Genomic DNA, 21,575 nt, shown 5'->3' with positions numbered 1-21,575 from the left:
TTGTGGCTTGAATGTGGTTACTCAGCAGAGAGAAGGGTTGGAGGAAAAGAGCTGGGTGGAAGATTCTAAACCAAATCTTACCACCCCCCACCATCTGTTCACATGCAAGATACTGCCACCTGCACCCTCAGGGATATTCACGCTGCACAGATAACCCCCACCCCATTCTCTGAGAGAGACAGTGTGTGTGAAATCCAAGTGCATCCCAGTGATGATGCTGTAAGAATAACTGCTCTAGTTCACTGGAAGCAGTCTTTGGCCAACCTCACATTGTTACTGTGAAACCATCTCTAGCACCTGGATGGACAGCTACACACCAGCTCACAGCCACTCCACAAGGTAACAGATACAAACAACATCAATAGGGACTTCCCTGGTGGCGCAGTGGTTAAGACTCTGAGCTCCCAATGCAGGAGGCCTGGGTTCAATCCCTGGTCAGAGGACTAGATGCCACGTGCATGCTGCAAACTAAGGAGCCTGAGAGCCGCAACTAATGAGCCTACCAGCCACAACTAATGAATGCACGTGTGTAACTAAGGAGCAGGCAAGCCACAACTAAGGGGCCCACCTGCCACAACAAAGACCCAGCGCAAATAAATTAATTAATTAAATTAAGTATTTTTTAAAAAATCAATAGGTGTTCAATAAACATTTTGTTGACTTTTATTTCTCCAAACAGCACCCAGTAGTTTACAATGCACTCTCTCTTCAGTTACCTCTACTTTTCTTTTTTTACCTCTTTGATGACACACGTTTAAAAAATACAAAACCACCCAGTCTTTTCGTGAAGCTAAATGTTATGTAGCAGGAATGGATGACCAGATATACCCTATAGGTACTTCTGCACACCACTGGAAATGGTTTTGGAGCCTCTGCTGCTGTGCTGCCATCACCCAAAAGTTGTGATTAGATAGATCTTTTGGGCTTGATAAAGTAAAAAATTAAAACAGTAATTTCAGAGTCCCACAACTTAATTAGAAGCATAATACAAATATATTCTGAAACTCCTAACTGTGTGGACAAACCAGGAAATTTGTTAAGAGGAAAAAGTGTATGTAAAAAAAGAAAAGTGTATAACTTCTGAATTACATGAAAACTGGGAGGACTCCTCACTGCCTTTCAATGCTTATGTATGAAAGTAGCATTTAATTACCTTCACAAGAAGGTTAGCTGCTAATAATATAAAAAGCAAACAATATAAAAATTCCCATTCCTTCTTACGCTCACCTACCTCATGATGCTTCAATTAAGAAAAGTGGGTGCCAGGTTTCAATAATAGTATTTTGAAATTTATTACTTTTTCTCTTTCCAGTTCAAAAATTCTGCCCCAGTGCCTGCGCCATTTCCAAGTTCCTCAGTGCTGTGTTATGGACACTTAAAAAATAATAAAACTGCAGGTACACACCATTTTACCATTCATTTACGGAAATTATTTAAATTTACTCTATCTGGAGAATTCTGCCACCTGGGGTCTATTTCATTTACAAAAGTGTGTGTTTACGGAAACACAGACAAGTGCACACACATCAGACCCTGCCATGATCCTTATATCCACAGGGACAGCAGAAGACACAGCTGATGACAGGAGGGACGGGGACCTTCGCTGCTAACAGGGCACCAAATCCCTTCCACGCTATCAGGCACTTTGGGACAGAGAGTAAGTGGGAAGCTACTTCAAAAATCAGATCTATCTCCAATTTTCCACAATGACCATGTACTTTTATCATCGATTCATGCCCCCCTTACGGCAGCAGGCACAAATGAGGCAATCCCACAGTGCTGGCGGGGGGTGTGAGGATGTGAGAAGGGAGCAGGCACAGGACATGGGGAGTAACAACCCACCTGAGAAAAGCGAATCAAGAAGGCAGCGAGGAGCTCCTAGGGGCCACCTCTTACCGAGACTCGGGACAGACACCCTGGACCACAAAGAGGGTCCGATGGGCGGGGTATCCCTCAACTTCTCACTTCCCACCTCCCCACCCAACCTGCACAAACTGGACAGATTTATCTCCGTCCTTTGCTAGGCCAGAAGCAGCCCACAGGAGGGTAACAGCAAGGGTCTGAAGTGCCAAAAAGCAGAGGAGATCCAGGCTCTAAGAACGATGAGCCAGAGCCGGTAAAACCTCTTCCAGACTTTGTTTCCTCACCTATAAAAAAGGGTGACAACCTCTACACCTCAGAGAGTATCAGGAGAACGTAAAGGGCTCAGAATCCAGCGTCTGTCGCACGGTGCACGTGAGCTGTCTGGCAGCCTCTAGTGTGGCCTGTCCTGTGGGCTTCCTGCCAGGGTCAGAGGAGAGAAGGTGGCCCCCTCTCCTGAGGACAACTACCCTTCCATCAGTACTGGGGGTCCGTCCTCTCCCACTTCTCAGCCACCTCAGCCTCTGGATCACTTTGCAGCCAGTCTCTCCTCGTTTCGTTTAGGCTGCGCCTCAGACCTTACCCAACCCCTGAGGTCTTCCCCAACCACGCTACTCCCCCCAGCCCCGCCCTCACTCTCTATCTTCTCAGCCCAATTTAGCTGAAGAATCCTGGCACTTGTTGCTACCTGACATTATATTATGTCTAGTTGACTATAAATTTATTACCTGTGAGATGCACACACATGAGTGTAAGCTTTGTTTTGTTCATGCTGTACTTCCTGAGTCTGGACCAGCACTGGGCTCATAATAGATGCTCCATAAACATCTGTTCCATGAAGAATCACTTCCTTAAATCATCACTAAGCCTCTCTCTTTCTACAGCTCTTCTCTCAACAAAGAAACAGGCTCAACTCTATCTCAGAACAGTAACTATACCAACAAATCCCACACCTGAATTTTCACTTCCTCCCATATTACCTCCCTAAAGCTGCTCTTAGCAATGACTCCCTAGCTGCCAAATCCAAGGCTTTAGCCTGACTTCCTTGCAATACTTTAAACTATGGACCATTTCCTCCTTTTAAAATTCTCATCTCACTGGGTTCTTAGAAGCCATTCTCTCCTGCTCTGCCTCTGACTGCAGGCCTCCAAAGCTCAGCTTCCTCCATAGGCTCCTCCTACTATAAGGCCTAACCCTTAAATGTCAGTGCCCCCAGGACTAAACATGCTTCATACCACAAGGGCTCCCTGAGTTCTCCACTCAACTCCCAGACTTCACCTCTACACCAGGATCACTGCACATTTCCAAATCCAAGTCCTCCTCCTGACCTCCAGGTAGGCATGTCCATCCACATCCTGGCCACTTCCAATTAGGTATTCCACAGATGCCACAAAAAACCCCACAACTCAGTGCTGCCTTTACACACACACACCTGCTCCTATGTCCCCCACTAGAGGCTAGAGTCCCACGACCTGCCACCCAGCCCAGAGTTCAGTCATCCTTAACTACTCCCCTTTCCCTTAACTCCTTCCTAATTCCTGAATCCGGTGGTTCCTCCCCAGTCCACCTCTTTAGTTTTATTACCACTTTTTTGGCAGGGGGATTTTTTTTTTCTTTTTTAATCAGCTCTAGCCTCCGAAGTGTCTCAACTCTAAGTACCTTCTACCCTCATGCCATTACCCTCATTGGACCAAGAGTATGTTTTCCTAAAGTATAAACAAAATCAGATCATACCTCTGCAGTGTCTTCAAAAAGGAAAACAAATTCCTCATGGCACAGAGCCCTGAGTAAGCGATCTGGCCTCTATTCCGAGCCTGCTGCTCTGACGTTACCTTCCACCATTCGCCCAACTGTACTGACTACTTGAGGTTCAGGCTATGCCTCACCAGGAAAATCCTTCCACTGCCCTTCCACTCCTGTCTCTTATCCTTTGAAACTCAACTCTGGTGTCACGTTCTCCGGGATGTCTTACCCGACTTCCCTAAACCCTGAAAGCATCTTGTGAGAAGCACCAAGCCATAGCAGCTATATCATCGTGTCATCTTTTCCCTGTCTGTGCATGCCATCGGCTAAGGGCCTAAGCACCCTCTGGGGAAGGGACTCTGTCCTGCAGCATCAGGCTCAGTGACTGACATTTGGACTCATAAATGACTATCTGTGGAATGAGTGAGTGAATAAATGGGAAAGCTATGTTTACAGAAAAGGCTTTGAGCCCCTATTTTCTTCATCATAATTGGTGGCCTCTATCTTTTTTTCCTTTCCTGTTTCTTCTGTTGTTTTAGTCCAATTTCTCAGCATTCATCATTCATACCTTTTCCAAGTAAAAAGGTACTTAGCTTAAGAATTCAATAATATAAAGCTTAAAGCAAAAAATATTCCCCTGACTCTGCTCCCCACCATTCCTGACTCACTCTTCCCAGAGGTAGATCTGTAGCTATTCTTTCTACTACTTTCCAAAATATTTCTAAAAAACGGTGATAGACCGCATTAACAAAATGAAGGATAAAAATCATAGGATAAGGGCTTCTCTGGTGGCGCAGTGGTTGAGAGTCCGCCTGCCGATGCGGGGGACGCGGGTTCGTGCCCCGGTCCGGGAGGATCCCACATGTCGCGGAGCGGCTAGGCCCGTGAGCCATGGCTGCTGAGCCTGCGCGTCCGGAGCCTGTGCTCCGCAGCAGGAGAGGCCGCAGCGGTGAGAGGCCTGCATACCACACACACACAAAAAAATCATAGGATAAACTCAATAGATGCAAAGAAAGCTTTTGACAAGATTCAACAACCACTCATGATAAAAACTCTCAACAAAGTGGGCACAGAGGGAACATACCTCAACATAATAGAGGTCATATATGACAAACCCACAGCTAATATCATACTCAACAGTGAAAAGCTAAAAGCATTCATTTCCTCTTAGATCAGGAACAAGACAAGGATGCCCACTCTCGCCACTTTTATTCAATATAGTATTGGAAGTCCTAGCCATAGCAATCAGACTAGAAAAAGAAATAAAAGGCATCCAAATTGGAAAGGGGCTTCCCTGATGGCAAAGTGGTTAAGAGTACGCCTGCCAATGCAGGGGACACATTGGTTCGAGCCCTGGTCCGGGAAGATCCCACATGCTGTGCAGCAACTAAGCCCGTGAGCCACAACTACTGAGCCTGTGCTCTAGAGCCCGCGAGCCACAACTACTGAGCCCACATGTCACAACTACTGAAGCCCGTGCGCCTAGAGCCCATGCTCCGCAACAACAGAAGCCACAGCAATGAGAAGCCCGCGCACCACAACAAAGAGTAGCCCTCACTGGCTACAACTAGAGAAAGCCCGAGCACAGCAACAAAGACCCAACTCAGCCAAAAATAAATAAATAAATAAATTTATTTAAAAAAAAAAAAAAGAACATATGACCCAAGCTGGCCCAACGTGAGCCTTGCCTGAACCTTCAGTAGGAACTTTTAAAAAACAAACTGGAAAGTAAAACTATCACTATTTGCAGATGACATGATACTACATATAGAAAACCCTGCAGATTCCAACAAAACCCATTAGAACTAGTAAATGAATTCAGTGAAGTTGCAGGATATAAAATTAATAATAGAAATCTATAGCATTTCTATCCACTAATAATGATCTATCAGAAAGAGAAATTAAGAAAACATAATTGCATCAAAAAGAGTAAAATACCCAGGAATAAACTGAACAAAGAAGCTGAAAGACCTGTACTCTGAGGCTATAAGACATCAACACAAATAAATGGAAAGATATACTGTGCTCACAGGTTGGAAGAATCATACTGTTAAAATGACCATACTAGTGGGAAGCAGCCGCATAGTACAGGGAGATAAGCTCGGTGCTTTGTGACTGCCTGGAGGGGTGGGATAGGGAGGGTGGGAGGGAGGGAGATGCAAGAGGGAAGAGATATGGGAACATATGTATATGTATAACTGATTCACTTTGTTATAAAGCAGAAACTAACACACCATTGTAAAGCCATTATATTCCAATAAAAAAAATTCTTTGAAAAAAAAAAGACCATACTACCCAAAGCAATCTACAGATTCAATGCAATCCTTATCAAAACCAATGGCATTTTTCACAGAACTAGAACAAATAATCCTAAAGTTTGTATGGGACCACATAAGACCACAAATATCCAAAGCTATCTTGAGAAAGAAGAAGAAAGCTAAAGGTATCACACTCCCTGATTCTGAAGCATACTCCTGAAACTAACAAAATATGTCCATCAACTATACTTCAAAATAAATAAATAAATAAATAAAATTTCTAAAAAACACACTAATAGTGTTATTATATTGTTTTTTCCAATTTTAAACATTATTCTATCAGCTTCTCCCTATAAAATAGGAGTTGGCAAATGTTTTTATAAAAGGTCAGGTAATAAATATTTTAGGCTTTGCAGGCCACATGGTCTCTGTTGTAACTCATCAATTTTGCCACTGTAGCATGAAAACAGCCACAGACAATATGCTAACATATGGGTCGGTCTGTGTTCCAAAGAAACTACAAAACAGGTAGCCCCCTGCTGTGGAAGATGAAGCATATCTTCCCAATATAGTTATTATTACCATTATTTATTAAATTAATATTCAATTCACAGCTAAGACATGAACTATATACTATGCTAAAATTTTCTTTTTTGTGTAATTTTTTCCCTAAAGATAGTAAGTACCTTTAAATTTAAAAATTCAGAAATTTGCTTTGTTTTCTATGAATTACTAACTTATCTAAAAATGCTTCTCTGAAGCCTTAAAATTAAAATTCCTCTCAATCTAAGTTCATTTTTTCCCCCTTGGATCATTAAATCTGGAGTGTTACAACGCTCTTCAATCTGTTTCAAAGCCACATTTCCTAGGACTTCTCATCACCATCCTCCTGGGGGATTCATTCCCTTTGTCCCTCTCAAGAGTGAACTCCCAAGTTTCTTTCTTCTCTCTGAGGGTTTACTCTCTCATTCTGGTGAATCACAATGTCCACTAACTGACTAGGAAATATATGAACAGAGAGGTAAGTTTCTGAGACCTTCATGCCTCAATATGTTTATAGTCCACCTTGATGGCTTGGTGGGTAGCAAATCACAGGTTGGAGACGGATATCGCCTCAGAATTTTGAGAGCATTTCACCACTGTCCTGTTCCTTCCACCACGTGTTAAGGAATCTGAACCACTGTGATCCATAATCCCTTATCTGTAACCTCTCTTCCTTCATAGAAAGCTTTAGCCCCAGGGAACATCTTTTCATAATGATGTACTGTGGGGCTGTTTTAATCCACGAGTTTGGGCACCTGGTGAATTCTTTCACAAACTAGAAACACTTGTCTCAGTTCTGAGAAATCCTCGTGTATTATTTCCTCATAATTTCCTCCCTAACTGTTTTCTTGTCATGGAACTCCTATTATTGTACTTGAAAGACAGACCTTCGGGGCTGTACCTCTAATTTTCACATTAAAATTTTTTTTTAAATCTCTTCGTGTTCTGCTTTCTGGGAGGTTTCCTCAACTTTATCTTCCAACCCTTCTTCTTCTTCTTTTTTTTTTTTTTTTTTACGGCTAACATGTTCACCATTCAATAATTCTTTTTTTGGGACTCTGATGTTTTACTCTTGTAGTCTTCTAAGGTTGTACCAAGTAGCCAACAATGGAAGGGCGTTCAAACGACAGGCGGTGGCTCTTTCCTTTCAAAGACGACGCTGTGATCTAGTAGAAACACTTCTACACAACCAAACCAGTCCAACTGGCATGAGAAAACGCCTCTGTAACAATTTTAAGGATTTTTCTATGTTTTCAAGGCTCTGAATGAGTTTTATATTTCCATCAAAGGTGGCACAGCAACAAAAAATGAGGATTTTGGTTCAGATACATGAATTTTTTGATGCCTCAAAGTTTTTTTGGAATGTAGAGAATTTTTAAATTAGATCTATTTCTCTGAAAAGTTATCTTTTGTGTATAATTTAGGCTACAGCTAATCTGTATAGGGTGAGCTATGATGCTCTCTGCAACAGGCTAGAGATAACACACCACCTTAATTTCATGACTACAAGTCAAAAGCATTCACATCTCTCAAGATGAGAAGAGGGCCATGAGGACAAGGACGACATCTATTTTGAACACTACTATATATCTAACTCGTAGGACAGTATTTTGTGAATGAATAAATATATTAATATTACACATGGATTTATCAATGGTGGGTCAAAAGAGAAGGATCATATTGGTATATATACCAGGTTTAGTCTAAAAACCCTTCTCTCCAAAAATGTAGGTGCCTAATTCGAAATACCTGCCGACATAACTAGGGAGAAGACACCAGTACCATCGCGACTTCCAAACTGAGGCAGCGCTTTGCTTTGCCAGCTTGAAAGTACAATTACCACCTCAAACATTAACTTAAGATGCTTCGCTCCTCAAAAGAAAAGTGTTTTAAACATTCAAAGTGTTACACTAAAAGCTTTGTTACCCTGTACATGGGTAATGCAAGCCAAAAAGCAAATCAAGAGTAGTGACTTTAATCCCTGTCTATGAGAAGGCATAATTAGTGGTAAGAGCAATAACCTTCTAGAAAACTCTTGTTACTGGATTAAGAGTATTAGAAATGTCCATTTTAAGAGGCTTCCTATTGGTCAACTGCAAAATAACAGGACTTTAAACTCATTACTACTGACTTCAACCAATGTCTAGCACTGCCATAATTCCTCACAATAATCTGTTTTACCTAGATGGTGTAAAGGTGTAAACTAAGGAAGCTCTCTAGAATTGACTAGAAACATTTCAGTAGTGCTGCATTCACAGAATCAGAACTGAATGGGACCTTTGAGATCACACAGCCAAACACTTTGATCTTCATGATGAATGAGACACATCTGCATAATACAAAAGGAAAAAAATCAACTCCAAACCCCAGTTCATCTCTTCAATCAGAGAAAATCATTTCAACTCCTCATCTGGTGATGAAAATCAACTTGCTCGATAAGAATCACTATTAACAGTAGTAGTAGAAGCAAATGGCCAGGCATTATCAGAGCTATCAAATAACACACTGTAAAGTAAAACCTGACTGTACTTTTTTTCTGTCATTAGACCCTACACCATAATGTCAACTGACCCAGATCAGGAATGATCCCATCTGTGAACACAGGACTGAAGAAACCAATCTTCTGACAGCCAAGCCCACTCAAAGTTCAGAGCCCTGAAAATTCAAGCTATAACCTTATGTAGGAAGACAGAGGGTTTTACAAATGACACTCATATTCAGTCTCAAGAGACCTCACAGTAATGCAACACCTTTTTGAATTGTTACACTTTAATGCTTTTTGTAGAGGAAGAGTAATACCTGTAGGCTTGAAGGAAGATATCTAGGTTCTGAACATAAGGGTAGTATGATTTGTACAATTTATTCAGTATCCCTGAGTCTTAGTTTCTCATTTACAGAATAGGGACAAAAACTATCTTTTGGGAGAGGAGATGGATGAGTTCTATTTTGGACAGGCTAAGTTTGAAGGAACAGTAAAGGCTGAAGCAAAGTGAAGGGGTGGGGAACTTAAAAGCTCAGGAAATGCAATCCTTTTATCTTAAGAATGATTGCCCAAAGGTTGATTGCCCAAAGGCTCACAGTTACGCAAAAAGTACAAGAATCAGGGCTTCCCTGGTGGTGCAGTGGTTGAGAGTCCGCCTGCCGATGCAGGGGACACGGGTTTGTGCCCCGGTCCGGGAAGATCCCACATGCCGCGGAGATGCTAGACCCGTGAGCCATGGCCGCTGAGCCTGTGTGTCCGGAGCCTGTGCTCCGCAACAGGAGAGGCCACAACAGTGAGAGGCCCGCGTACCGCAAAAAAAAAAAAAAAAAGTACAAGAATCAGATTTCCTGGGTCCAATTCAGCCCTCTTAGCACTATATCAAGCTGTCTTGTAGGCAAATGAAAACGGCGGGAGAGGTCAGGGCTGGAGATGTTCTATTTGGGGCACGTGGAGACTAGGCAGAGATTAGAAAGATATTGTACAGACAAATTACTACAGTCTAGGGGAAGGGAGGAAGGGAAGGTGGGAGGGAGGGAGGAAAGAAAAAAAGCAGGCCATAGCAGAGGATGGTTTCGATCCATCCTTGGGGTGAAGAAGAGGCAATTAAAACAGTCTGATAAAACTATCATTCAAGAAGACCTTTAAGGTACATTTTAGACAAGAAGGATGGACCCTTCAGATAATATTACATACAAGTGAAAAAAATATTTCATACAAATAATTCATACGATAAACACAGATAAAAATCTTTAGGATTATAACTGCCAAGTAATTCTATTTAAGTTCTTTATCTACTTTCATAAAGCCTGCCATTTGAATCCTGAATTGATAAAATTGTTTTGAAGCAATTTACAGTAAGGAAAAAACTATCTGATGGCTAGCCAAGACAGCAGGAAACGAAGTAAACACATTAACAAAATCATAACACAGACAACACTCAGCAGAGTTTTTACTTTGGGGTAAATAATAGAAGAAAAATCATATATTTATGGTCATTCGGGTGCAGTACTCTATTCTACAGGATAGAGGAGAGCCAGCATAAGTGCAAACCAATCTACAGTCTGAAAACATCTTATCAAATAAATTTGTGGAATTCGTAGTACTACAAAGACGGGCTTTTCCCCTACTTCTACAACTCTGCTGTGTTAAGAGTAAAATAAAAACCCAGGATTTTTCCAAAGTGGTTTTTTTTCTATTGTTCAAAAATGAGACAAATAATGGATTCTGAACCTGACACAAATCCCCTACTATTCCAGTTTTAAGGTGCAATCCTGAAACTGAACTTCCACATCTTACGTTACATCACCTGCTGCAAACCCAGGAGGATGCTGCACCCTGATGGATTCCACGGTCGTTTCATCTCCTAAAAGCTGTACAACTCTGGCACCTCCTGCTCTTTCCTTAGGGTCTAAGAATTTTACTTTAACAGAATCTGAGAAGGATTTTTTTTAAGCTCTGGATTTTTAAAAGATTAAGTAGCTCTTAATCCTCTCCCACCCTCAACTCCCCCCTTCCCTGAAATCTAAAAGGAAGAGAGCACTGTGATAAACACAGAACCAGGCTGTGGGTGGGTACATAAAACAAAACTCTGCATGATGTGACGGACTAGGGGAAAAGCTCCCTTGCAAAAGCAAGCACAGACAAGCACTGGCTAAAGGGTGAGGCGGGTGGCTGGCAACCAGAATCTCCTGCCAACAAAATGCCCTGGTTCTCCAAATCTGCTTGTGCTACGCTAAGAGCAGAAACTGCAGGCAATAAGCAGAATACTCAAGAGGCCACCTGAGGCGAATTTAAGCCAGTTGACTAAAGTCTGCTAATACCATGTATGTTATCTGTGGTCCATCTAATCTGCCTAAATATTGGTATAGATGTAGTCACCTATTTTAAATTAATGTATTAGCAAACAACGTATTGTTAAAACTACTGACTTCTAACAGCTAAATAATCACTTAACTAGAAGTAGAACTCAGCACGTTTTCAGATTGGTATGTGGTACTATTTAAGGAGGACTGGTCTGGGAGATGACAGAATTCACGTCCAGAATGAGCAGGAGAACCACAGAGAAGGGCCAGTTAGTTTACTTGGTAAATAGTACCAATTCCCAGATCAAAAGACAATCATTTTGAAATATAAATTCAACTTCGGCGAGCGGGGGCTACTCTTTGTTGCAGTGCGCAGGCTTCTTGTTGCGGTGGCTTCTCTTGCTGCAGAGCACGGGCTCTAGGTGTGCGGGCTTCAGTAGTTGTGGCCCGAAGGCTCAGTAGTTGTGGCCCACGGGCTTAGTTGCTCCACGGCATGTAGGATCTTCCCGGACCAGGGATCGAACCCATGTCCCCTGCATTGGCAGGCGGATTCTTAACCACTGTGCTGCCAGAGAAGTCCTTAAATTTAACTTCTTAATACCTATAATCTCCCACTCATATTACACTATATTTATATTACCCGTTCCAATGCTCCCTTCCATCATCAGCACAAGCACTGAGAACCAGATGTAGTGATGTGATTTAAAATTGTTCTAGATACAGATGAGCAGTTGTGGAGGACAGCAAATTTCCAACCTGCCACTCTGGAGTACATGTGCAGAATGAGATTCATACCTTCCATCATAGGCACCTTTTCCTTAAGATGCTAAATTTACTAATGAAGCCCTTTATTGGTAGCATAGTACAAGCTCAGGTTAGTAATAAAATGAAATAAATAAAAGTCAGGAAACTCTCTCATTAGCCTGGATATGAAATCCAAGTAACAGTTCTTGAAGCCTCAAGAGAATCCTAACGGAGTTGGTGACAAAGCTGCATGTCACAGACAAGTAGAATAAAAGCAGCCCTCACACAGAGGAATACAAAACAGTAACTCCCCAGAGGGCCAAGGGACTGCATCAGTCCCTGATGCCTAGGACAGCGCCTAAGATATAGTCAATACCCATATATTTGTTTGGTGAGTACGTGGATTGAATTTATAAATAAAGGCTCACTGGTTAGTTTCACCACTCACACTATTTTCTTCCCTCTACCCTCAAATGACTTAAAGGCTAAAAAATATAAGGAAACAATTTTTGCAAGGGAATCACTCCAGGTTTTCAGCCTGCTGTGTTATATGTTTGTAGTAACTCTCAGCCTGGACAAAGCCCCTCTAGATATAAGAGTGCCACCAGCGATTCAAAGCACAAAAACAACCATAGCCTATATATGTGAAGATACCAAGCTCTGTACACAAAAGTAGGTAATTCCAAGTCTATTGCTGTTATTCACTTTAATTTGATTTAGCAACGATTGGGCTTTACACAGCTGACTCTAAAATTCACCCTGAATTCTATCCACAGTGTAATGTCAGAGTTTCTTAGCAACCTTCGCTTTCTGGAAATTTGACTCCTATCCAGATTCCATATCCATCTTGTGGATCCAAGTTCAACTCCTAACTTGGTGAATTCCTAAGATTTTGCACCCAGAGTTATCTACTCCTGAACAAAGCACAGTACTGACCTGCTTCTGCTTGCAGCTTTTAAAAGCCACACATTGACACTCTCCTATCACCACAAATTCCTGAATCAAACATCTATGGTTCTCATTCCCATTAATGCTTACATGGGAGTTACCACTGTGGGCCCCCAAATTTCTTAGCCAGGCAAAAGGGGATCTGGTGATTTAACTGCTTCAAGAAGAAGGGTATATGGTGACAAAGATAAAAGCAAAGATAATGCTTACAGAGGAGAGCAGTGATATTTTATTTAAACTAAGAACAAAGAGGTATCTGAAAAGCCATAAAAAGAAAAACTTAGAAGCTTCTGTTTGAATACTTGGTAAGAAGAACGTCAACAACATAAGAAGTGTATGTTGCTCTATAGAAGACCTCAGCACTAATTATTTGATCCCAAATGGGGAAAAAAATGGTAGTCTGGCAATTAATATATATATATATTTTCTAATTTATCTTTATTTTTTTATTTTTGGCTGTGTGGGGTCTACGTTGCTGCGTGCGGGCTTTCTCTAGTTGCAGTGAACAGGGGCTACTCTTCATTGCGGCGTGTGGGCTCAGTAGTTGTAGCTCACAGGCTCAGTAGTTGTGGTGCACAGGCTTAGCTGCTCCACGGCATGTGGGATCTTCCCGGACCAGGGCTCGAACTCATGTCACCTGCATTGGCAGGCGGATTCCTAACCACTGCATCACCAGGGAAGCCCTAATATTTTTTGCTGAATGAATGAACCTGTTTTTTGACATTAAGTTGAACAGCTCTCAAACAGGTTTTAAAAAATAAAAATAAGGTTGAGGGACTTCCCTGGTGGTCCAGTGGTTAAGAATCCACCTTCCAATGCAGGGGACGTGGGTTTGATCCCTGGCCAGAGAAGTAAGATCCCACATGCTGCGGGGCAACTAAGCCCGCATGCTGCAACTACTGAGCCTGTGTGCCACAATTAGAGAGCCTGCGTGCCGCAACTACAGAGCCCACGTGCTCTGGAGCCCACGCGCCGCAACGAAAGATCCTGTGTGCTGCAACGAAAGATCCTGCATGCCACAGCTAAGACCCAATGCAGCCAAAAATAAAAATAAATAATTTAAAAAATAAATAAAGTTGAGATACCCTGGATTATTTTGTATTTTCCCTGTTCTAGCCTGGATCTGGATCTTGGTTTTAAGTTTATACTTTTGGAATCAGACCGTACCACACTTTTACTTTTATTGAAGTATAATATGCATTAAAATAAGTATGGCTCTTCACATACTGAACACCTGTGCAACCAGCATCCACATCCAGAAATAGGACACCCTTAGCACTACAAAAGCCCCATCCATGCTCCTTTTTGGTCACTACTACTTTTCTCCAAGGGTAACCACTAGCCTGACTTCAAACAGTTCAGATTAGTTTTGCTTGTTTCTGTACCTTATAAAAGTGGAATTATAGAGTACGTACTCTTGTGTCTGGCTTCAGTGCCAGTTATCAATTTATTGCCTCTCAACTCCAAATTCACCCTTCAGTACCTGCTCTGTGATAATGCTCTGAACGCTTAAGCCTTTTCCCTTTACAGAAAGCGTGATGTTAAGCTTGTGGTCAGTAGAGGGCGTTGGAGGGGCATCGCAGGAGGAAGGAAGCTTGTCTTTCAGGTTCAAGGGTGCAGTGCTTTTGCCCAGTGAGAGTATGTAGGGACATCTAGTGGTGCTCTGTCCTAGTAGCATCCCCAAAGCATCAGACTGTTTGCTCATATTCAAAGATCACCTGGAAGCTTTAATTTGCCAGCAAAGGTGCTACCCATACTTGAGGATAATGAAATATCCCATAGTTTTTTCTTCTCTAGGATAAATATCCCCATGTATTTAATACCTCACATATTTTCAGCTCTCTCCTGAACTTTCTACGTTGTTTCCTCCTTAATTTGCAAAATCAAAAGCTGAACTAAGACACTTTAGCTAAAGTAGTATCGACTCATAAATATCCATCCAAAACCAAATCAAATCTCACGGTGAAATGCTACAGGCACTCCTGTTAAGAAGTCTGGAAAAAGACAAGGATGCCATACATCAAGCATTGCTCTGGACATTCTAGAGAATACATGGAAAATTTATGCGATGTATAAACTAGAAAGAGAGATACAAAATTATTATTTATATATGATGTGACTGTTCTTCTTGTAAGCCCTTAAGAAACAACTTCAAAACCATGAGAACCAAGGAAGAGTTTATAAGAAGGTCAGTAAAAAATATATATCTGTACAAACATCACCAACTTTGTAGGAAACAACCTCAAGTTTTCCTCAACGATGTAGCTGCTGCTGCTCACATCATGCATACCGAGCGAGACCTACTCTGCTGCTCCGGCTGTGACCACCTACTCAAGGGGCTGGTGCCAAGGCCCACTTACACAGGCCAGACATGAGGCCAACCTCCCACTGTAGAGTTTGGCACCATGTTGGAACTGACTCAATCAGCCACATGAGGGTAACTCACATGTAGCTTGTCTTTATTTACTCAATTCTAGCCAGAATTGTGTTAGTATGTGCTCAACACAATATTCATCTTGAATTTCTATTACACCAAATTCAACTTCTCCCTCTGGTTTTATGGTTTATCATATCTCTGAGGAGCTGGCCACCTCACTAAGCAACCAACAAGAGGAGATATACAGGACAGTCACCAATGAAGCTAAAGAATCGACTCTGGGGCTTCCCTGATGGCACAGCAGTTGAGAGTCCGCCTGCCGATGCAGGGGATGCGGGTTCGTGCCCCGGTCCGGGAGGATCCCACATGCCGCGGAGCGGCTGGGCCCGTAAGCCATGGCCGCTGAGCCTGCGCGTCCGGAGCCTGTGCTCCGCAACGGGAGAGGCCACAACAGTGAGAGGCCCGCCTAACGCAAAAAAAAAAAAAAAAAAAAAAAAAAAAAAGAATCGACTCTTGTTTCTTCAACTCTAAAATGAGGGTATTTGACCTCAGATTTTAAAAACCCTTTCCTAAGGATCCTATGTCCTAAAATTGTCTCATTCTGTGACCCAGTATATATAATAACCACACACCAAGAGAAAAAAAACTATGGGAAACGAATCCTGCAAAAACACTAACATATTCCCTTTTTTACCAAGTTCTCCATTCTCCAGGTGAATAAGAAAGCTAGGGGTTTTTTCTAAATATAGAAGGACAATAATAAATTCTTTTTTTTTTCTCCACGAGAAACTTACTAAAAAGGAAAGAATGCATGCAAGTCAAGAGGATGATTTAGGAGATCTGCTTCTGTTAGAAGGCATGAACATCTTTAACAAAATGTGTTAAGTACTTTAAGAAAGTCTATAAATTTGGGAAAATTTAACCATGGAATGATGATTACCAAAATTACATAAAAGTGTCAATATTTGAGTCTGTGAATAGAATAAATAAAATTAAGAAATATGTTGTTTTTAAATCCACCCTCGCTCTTACACCTAGAAAATCAATCCCTTGAGGCCTTTCCTGTTCAAGTTTACCACTGGTACACAGCTGCTGGAAGCTTCACACACAGACTAAAAGACACTAGATAAATCCATCTCATTCAGCTCCTGACCTGAGGAGGCTTCCTCATAGTTTTGTATTAACTCATCCCTATCAGTGATACCCAACTGCTTAAAACATCAGATTGTTACAACAATGTTCCGATCCTTGAGGATCTAATCATTTTCTTATCCACACAGATTAACTTCTTAACAGACTAATACAAAACAAGCACCATTCGAATATAAAAACATAGAGAAAGGCAGTGACTTTTCTGGCGAAAGAACATGACCACTCAGATTATTCATTTGAACTGACACTTGGTAGAAATCATGAATTTACTTGCTCAAGTAAAAACAGAATGGGGGACGCAAAAGAGGGGAAGAAAATTATTTCACAGTTTGTTGAAATGTGAGACACAGTACTTCAATTAAAAAAAAATTACTTAGCAAAGAGATAGCAGAGATATACTTGGGACAAATAGTCTATAGTACCTCCTGCCTCTTGGTTCTATAATTGAGACCTATGGCTGCTATTTATTATGATTTGCAGAATTTGAAAAATTGTTTTTATGGCATTGGATACAAGCTATATGGCTTTCTGCTCCAAAAACAACCTGAAATTGTGTAGCTAAGATCCAGGTGGCTGTTCAGAGAGCAAGTAGCTTGAACTTTAAAGCAAAAAGGGTCCAATGGCCAGAGTAGTATCCTGTGTGAATCAGACTGTGACCTCAAGCTGTCTGCCAAGTTTCTCTTGTGAACTGACCATCTATTCTGACCACCTGATTCTACCCCAGATGATAATACCAGAGTCTGAGGGCTGTTTCCGCCACCTCCAACTAAAGTCCAGTTAAGAGATTCACAAAGTTTCTGAGTAAGAAGGACCTTCCTAAAGGGAAAACCCTACACACTTGCCCTTCCAAGTGGACATATTATGTGTATATATATGTCTCTCTATATATACAGACACAAGCAAACAAAACACGTATATATGCAGATTATTTATATACAAATATAGATTATCCTCCAGGGATAGTAGGACAGTGCACCTGAGCTATTTTTCTAGTAACGGAGACACTACCTAATCCACTCTGTCCTTCTGCTAAGAACATAAACCCTGCAACCAAACTGCCTGGGTCCAAATTCTAGCTCTTGCCATTTATTAGCTGCGTGACCCAGGCAAATCACTTAATCTCCCTGACTCAGTTTCCTCATATGTAAAACAGGGATGATAAACATGTAAGGATTAAATAAACTAGTACATGCAAATAACAAAGAACAGTGTCTGGCACATAGGAAGTACTATATAAGGTTAAATATTACTACTGATATTTATACAACAGCCATCCAAGTAGAATAACAGGAAAAATATGTAACTACAGCAGTGAGAAAAAATGACCTACAAGAATTCAAGTGACCTATATGGATTCATGATCCATAATCCCCAACCAAAGTAACCTTAGAACTTTCTTATCCTTGGAGCAAACCCCAACGTAGATAAAAATATTTCACAAATGCATGATAATCCAAAAGCAGGTGTCTAGCTCAAAATCTGTTCCCATACTTCCCTAGTGGTCCAGGGGTTAAGAGTCCGCCTTCCAGAGCAGGGAACACGGGTTCGATCCCTGGTCGGGGAACTAAGATCCCACATGCCGCAGGGCAACTAAACCCATGCACCGCAATGAAAGATCCTGCATGTCACAACTAAAACCCAACGCAGCCAAATAAATAAATAAATGTTAAAAAAAAAAATCTGGGCTTCCCTGGTGGCGCAGTGGTTGAGAATCTGCCTGCCAATGTAGGGGACATGGGTTCGAGCCCTGGTCCGGGAGGATCCCACATGCCGCGGAGCAACTAGGCCCGTGAGCCACAACTACTGAGCCTGCGCGTCTGGAGCCTGTGCTCCGCAACAAGAGGCCGCGATAGTGAGAGGCCCGCGTACCGCGATGAAGAGTGGCCCCCGCTTGCCACAACTAGAGAAAGCCCTCACACAGAAACGAAGACCCAACACACCCAAAAAAAAAAAAAGAAAGAAAAATCTGTTCCAGTAAAACCTGTTAAAGATAACTCATTCAAAACCAAATAAATGGGGCTTCTCTGGTGGCGCAGTAGTTGAGAGTCCGCCTGCCGATGCAGGGGACACGGGTTCGTGACCCAGTCCGGGAAGATCCCACATGCCACGGAGCGGCTGGGCCCATGAGCCATGGTCACTAAGCCTGCACGTCCAGAGCCTGTGGGAGAGGCCACAACAGTGCGAGGCCGGCGTACAGCAAAAAAAAAAAAAACAAAAAAAAAAAACACAGACACAAATAAATGGAGGGGAATTTACCTAAACATACAATTTTGTTTTTCTACACTTCTTTCACTAAACATAATCAGACAAAAAAGTACTTTGCATAAAGAAATTTTTCACACACCTCATTTTACTCTGTTTTTTCTACACTTCTTTCACTAAACATAATCAGACAAAAGAGTACTTTGCATAAACGAATTTTTCAGACACCTCATTTTTTTTTTGCGGTATGCGGGCCTCTCACTGTTATGGCCTCTCCCGTTGCGGAGCACAGGCTTAGGACGCACAGGCTTCGGACGCGCAGGCTCAGTGGCCGTGGCTCACGGGACCAGCCGCTCCGCGGCATGGGGGATCTTCCCGGACCAGGGCACGAAACTGTGTCCCCTGCATCGGCAGGCGGACTCTCAACCACTGCGCCACCAGGGAAGCCCATCAGACACCTCATTTTACTCTCAGTTTTTTTTAAAGTTCTTAGTCAAAATTTTTAATTTCATTTTCTACAAGTCTCTGTCTTCTTAAAGTGTAACAATAGTGAAATAAATGATTCAGGCAACAATCATCAGTTGGGTTAAGTTAGGACCATTTGATGAAAGGTGGACAGACCTGGAAATTCATAGGCTGTCAGAAAGTCACGCCATGGATTTTTGTTGGCCAAACGGGGTAATACAACTTGACAGCAAAAGGCTATGCCAACATGAACCCGCCAATTAATCTTAGCATACAAAGTAGGACAGTCAAACATTATGGCTTTCTAATGTGAACAGGAAGTACAATATACCACCTATGAATAATAAAAAATCTGAATGATTACAAAAATAGTTAAGCCTCCAAATCTAACTACCTGTTTACAGGTAATATGGAGAAAGAGTAACATGTTATATGATACAAGGATACAATCAGCAAAATCCATAATGTGGGGAAGGGGAACAACCCAGTTTCTCCAACAAATAAATGGCGGAACAGCAATACCACCAACAACAAAGAGGGGATTTATTACAGATTAAAAGAAGTTAAAGATATGTATCAATCAAATGCATTAGGTGGACCTTATTTGAACCTGATTCAAAGAGTTAACTGTAAAAAGCCATTTTTGAGGAAAATCAAGGGAAGAGATTCAGTATTAGGTAATGTTAAGGAATTAGGTTATAGGGAATCTGTTAATGTGTATGATAATGCGCTTTTCTGTCCAACAGATATATACACTAAATATTTATAGGTGAAATGACAGGTTATCAGGACTTTTTCTTCAAAATACTCTAGGTCAAAAAGAAAGTGAGAAGGGACACATAAGAATGGCATGAGGATTCACTGTATTATTCTCTCCAGTTACGTGTATGTTTGAAATTTCCCATAATAAGAACTGTTTTTTTCAAGGTTAAAGAAAGAAGAGACAGGAATTCATAACCAGATCTAAGTTTGGCCACCATCCACGAGGCATGAAAAACTGCAGAAAGCCTTTATGTAAAACAAACATGAAAAAAGCTGAGAGTAGTGGCCCCTAAAGACTGTATGTGAGATACTTTGGGCAGATTTATTTCGTCAGCACAAATTCTCTTTACAACATTCTTCTCGAGGTGTGCTTTCCATTAGGCCATGTACTATTACCAAGGTGCAAACAGGATGTCCTGACACCAAACTGAACTCTTCAAGCCTCTTTACTCTGAGAAAAGCTATTTGAGGAAACTGACTACCAAAATATGTATTTTTTCAATGGCGTGTATGTATTCCTAAGTCTTTAGCAGTTTATCTATACTTTTCAGTTTTTTCCAACATTCGTATAAATAAATATTTTTGTATAAGAAATACTCTTTAGTATAATGAAAAAACAAGCACTGTGGTTAAAAAAAGTTTATTTAAACTTCCCTTCTTTCAATCCCTTCTCCATTCCCATTGCTCCTAACATAGTTCGTGCTATGTTATTATCACCTTATACTTGGTATCACAGCAGTTAAAACATTAACTGATTATACCACAGATTTGCAGGTCAAATATATCACCTGTTTCCTTCCAAAACTTAAAAAGTATATGAATAATTATCCTTATCCCACATATAATAGTAGTGTACTGAATTTAGAGAAGAGAGTACTGTTCAAGTATCATAACCAATAATCTAACAAAGGGGTTCAGTAATACAGGCACCAAGGCTATGCAAAGGAGAATTCTTTTTCACCTGTAATTGTGTGTTTTGTACCTTCTTGTTAGGTAAGGAAAATAGTGAATCCAGAAAATTGCACCTTACCAGTTTTAACAATATTTTCCCAATAGTTGTCTGCCAAATATTTTAAGTAACTCTCACCAGGCTATTGTCACCTTTCTGTAATTCCCCCTGGGCTTTATTTATCTATTGAACATGATTTGGTCAATAATGGTGGTAAAAAGGAAGAGACTGTAAAAATAAACAACAATAAATAATGCCTAAAGGTAAGGATTAATATAGTTTTAAAATATGCAGTTGACCTTTGAACAATGTGGGGGTGAGGGGTGTAGACGCCCCATGTGCAGTTGAAAATTATGTATAACTTTACAGTCGACCCTCCATATCCAAGGTTCTGCACCCATGGATCATGTAGTACTGTAGCACATATTTAGCATAAAAAAAAAATCTGCATGTAAATGGACCCATGCAGTTCAAACCTATGTTGTTCAATGGTCAACTGTAAATAAAAATGATCTGTAGGACTCCCCTGGTGGCGCAGTGGTTGAGAGTCCGCCTGCCAATGCAGGGGACATGGGTTCGTGCCCCGGTCTGGGAAGATCCCACATGCTGTGGAGTGGCTAGGCCCGTGAGCCATGGCCGCTAGGCCTGCATATCCAGAGCCTGTGCTCCGCAACGGGAGAGGCCACAACAGTGAGAGGCCCGCATACCGCTTAAAAAAAAAAAAAAAAAAAAAAGAATCCACCTGCCAATGCAGGGGACATGGGTTCGAGCCCTGGTCCAGGAAGAG

General features: G+C 41.5%; 1 protein-coding gene across 3 annotated transcripts in view; it reads right to left on the bottom strand.

The window, feature by feature from the left end:
• The window catches only part of CHD6 (chromodomain helicase DNA binding protein 6), a 219,925-nt gene that overhangs the window by 152,771 nt on the left and 45,579 nt on the right, over positions 1-21,575 (bottom strand). The gene's annotated exons all lie outside the window — the stretch shown is intronic.

Source organism: Mesoplodon mirus, assembly GCF_964341445.2.
Source record: "Mesoplodon mirus genome assembly, chromosome: 15".
Lineage (NCBI taxonomy): Eukaryota > Metazoa > Chordata > Mammalia > Artiodactyla > Ziphiidae > Mesoplodon > Mesoplodon mirus.
The sequence above is the reverse complement of the archived record's forward strand: the minus strand, read 5'-3'. Positions and strand labels throughout refer to the sequence as shown.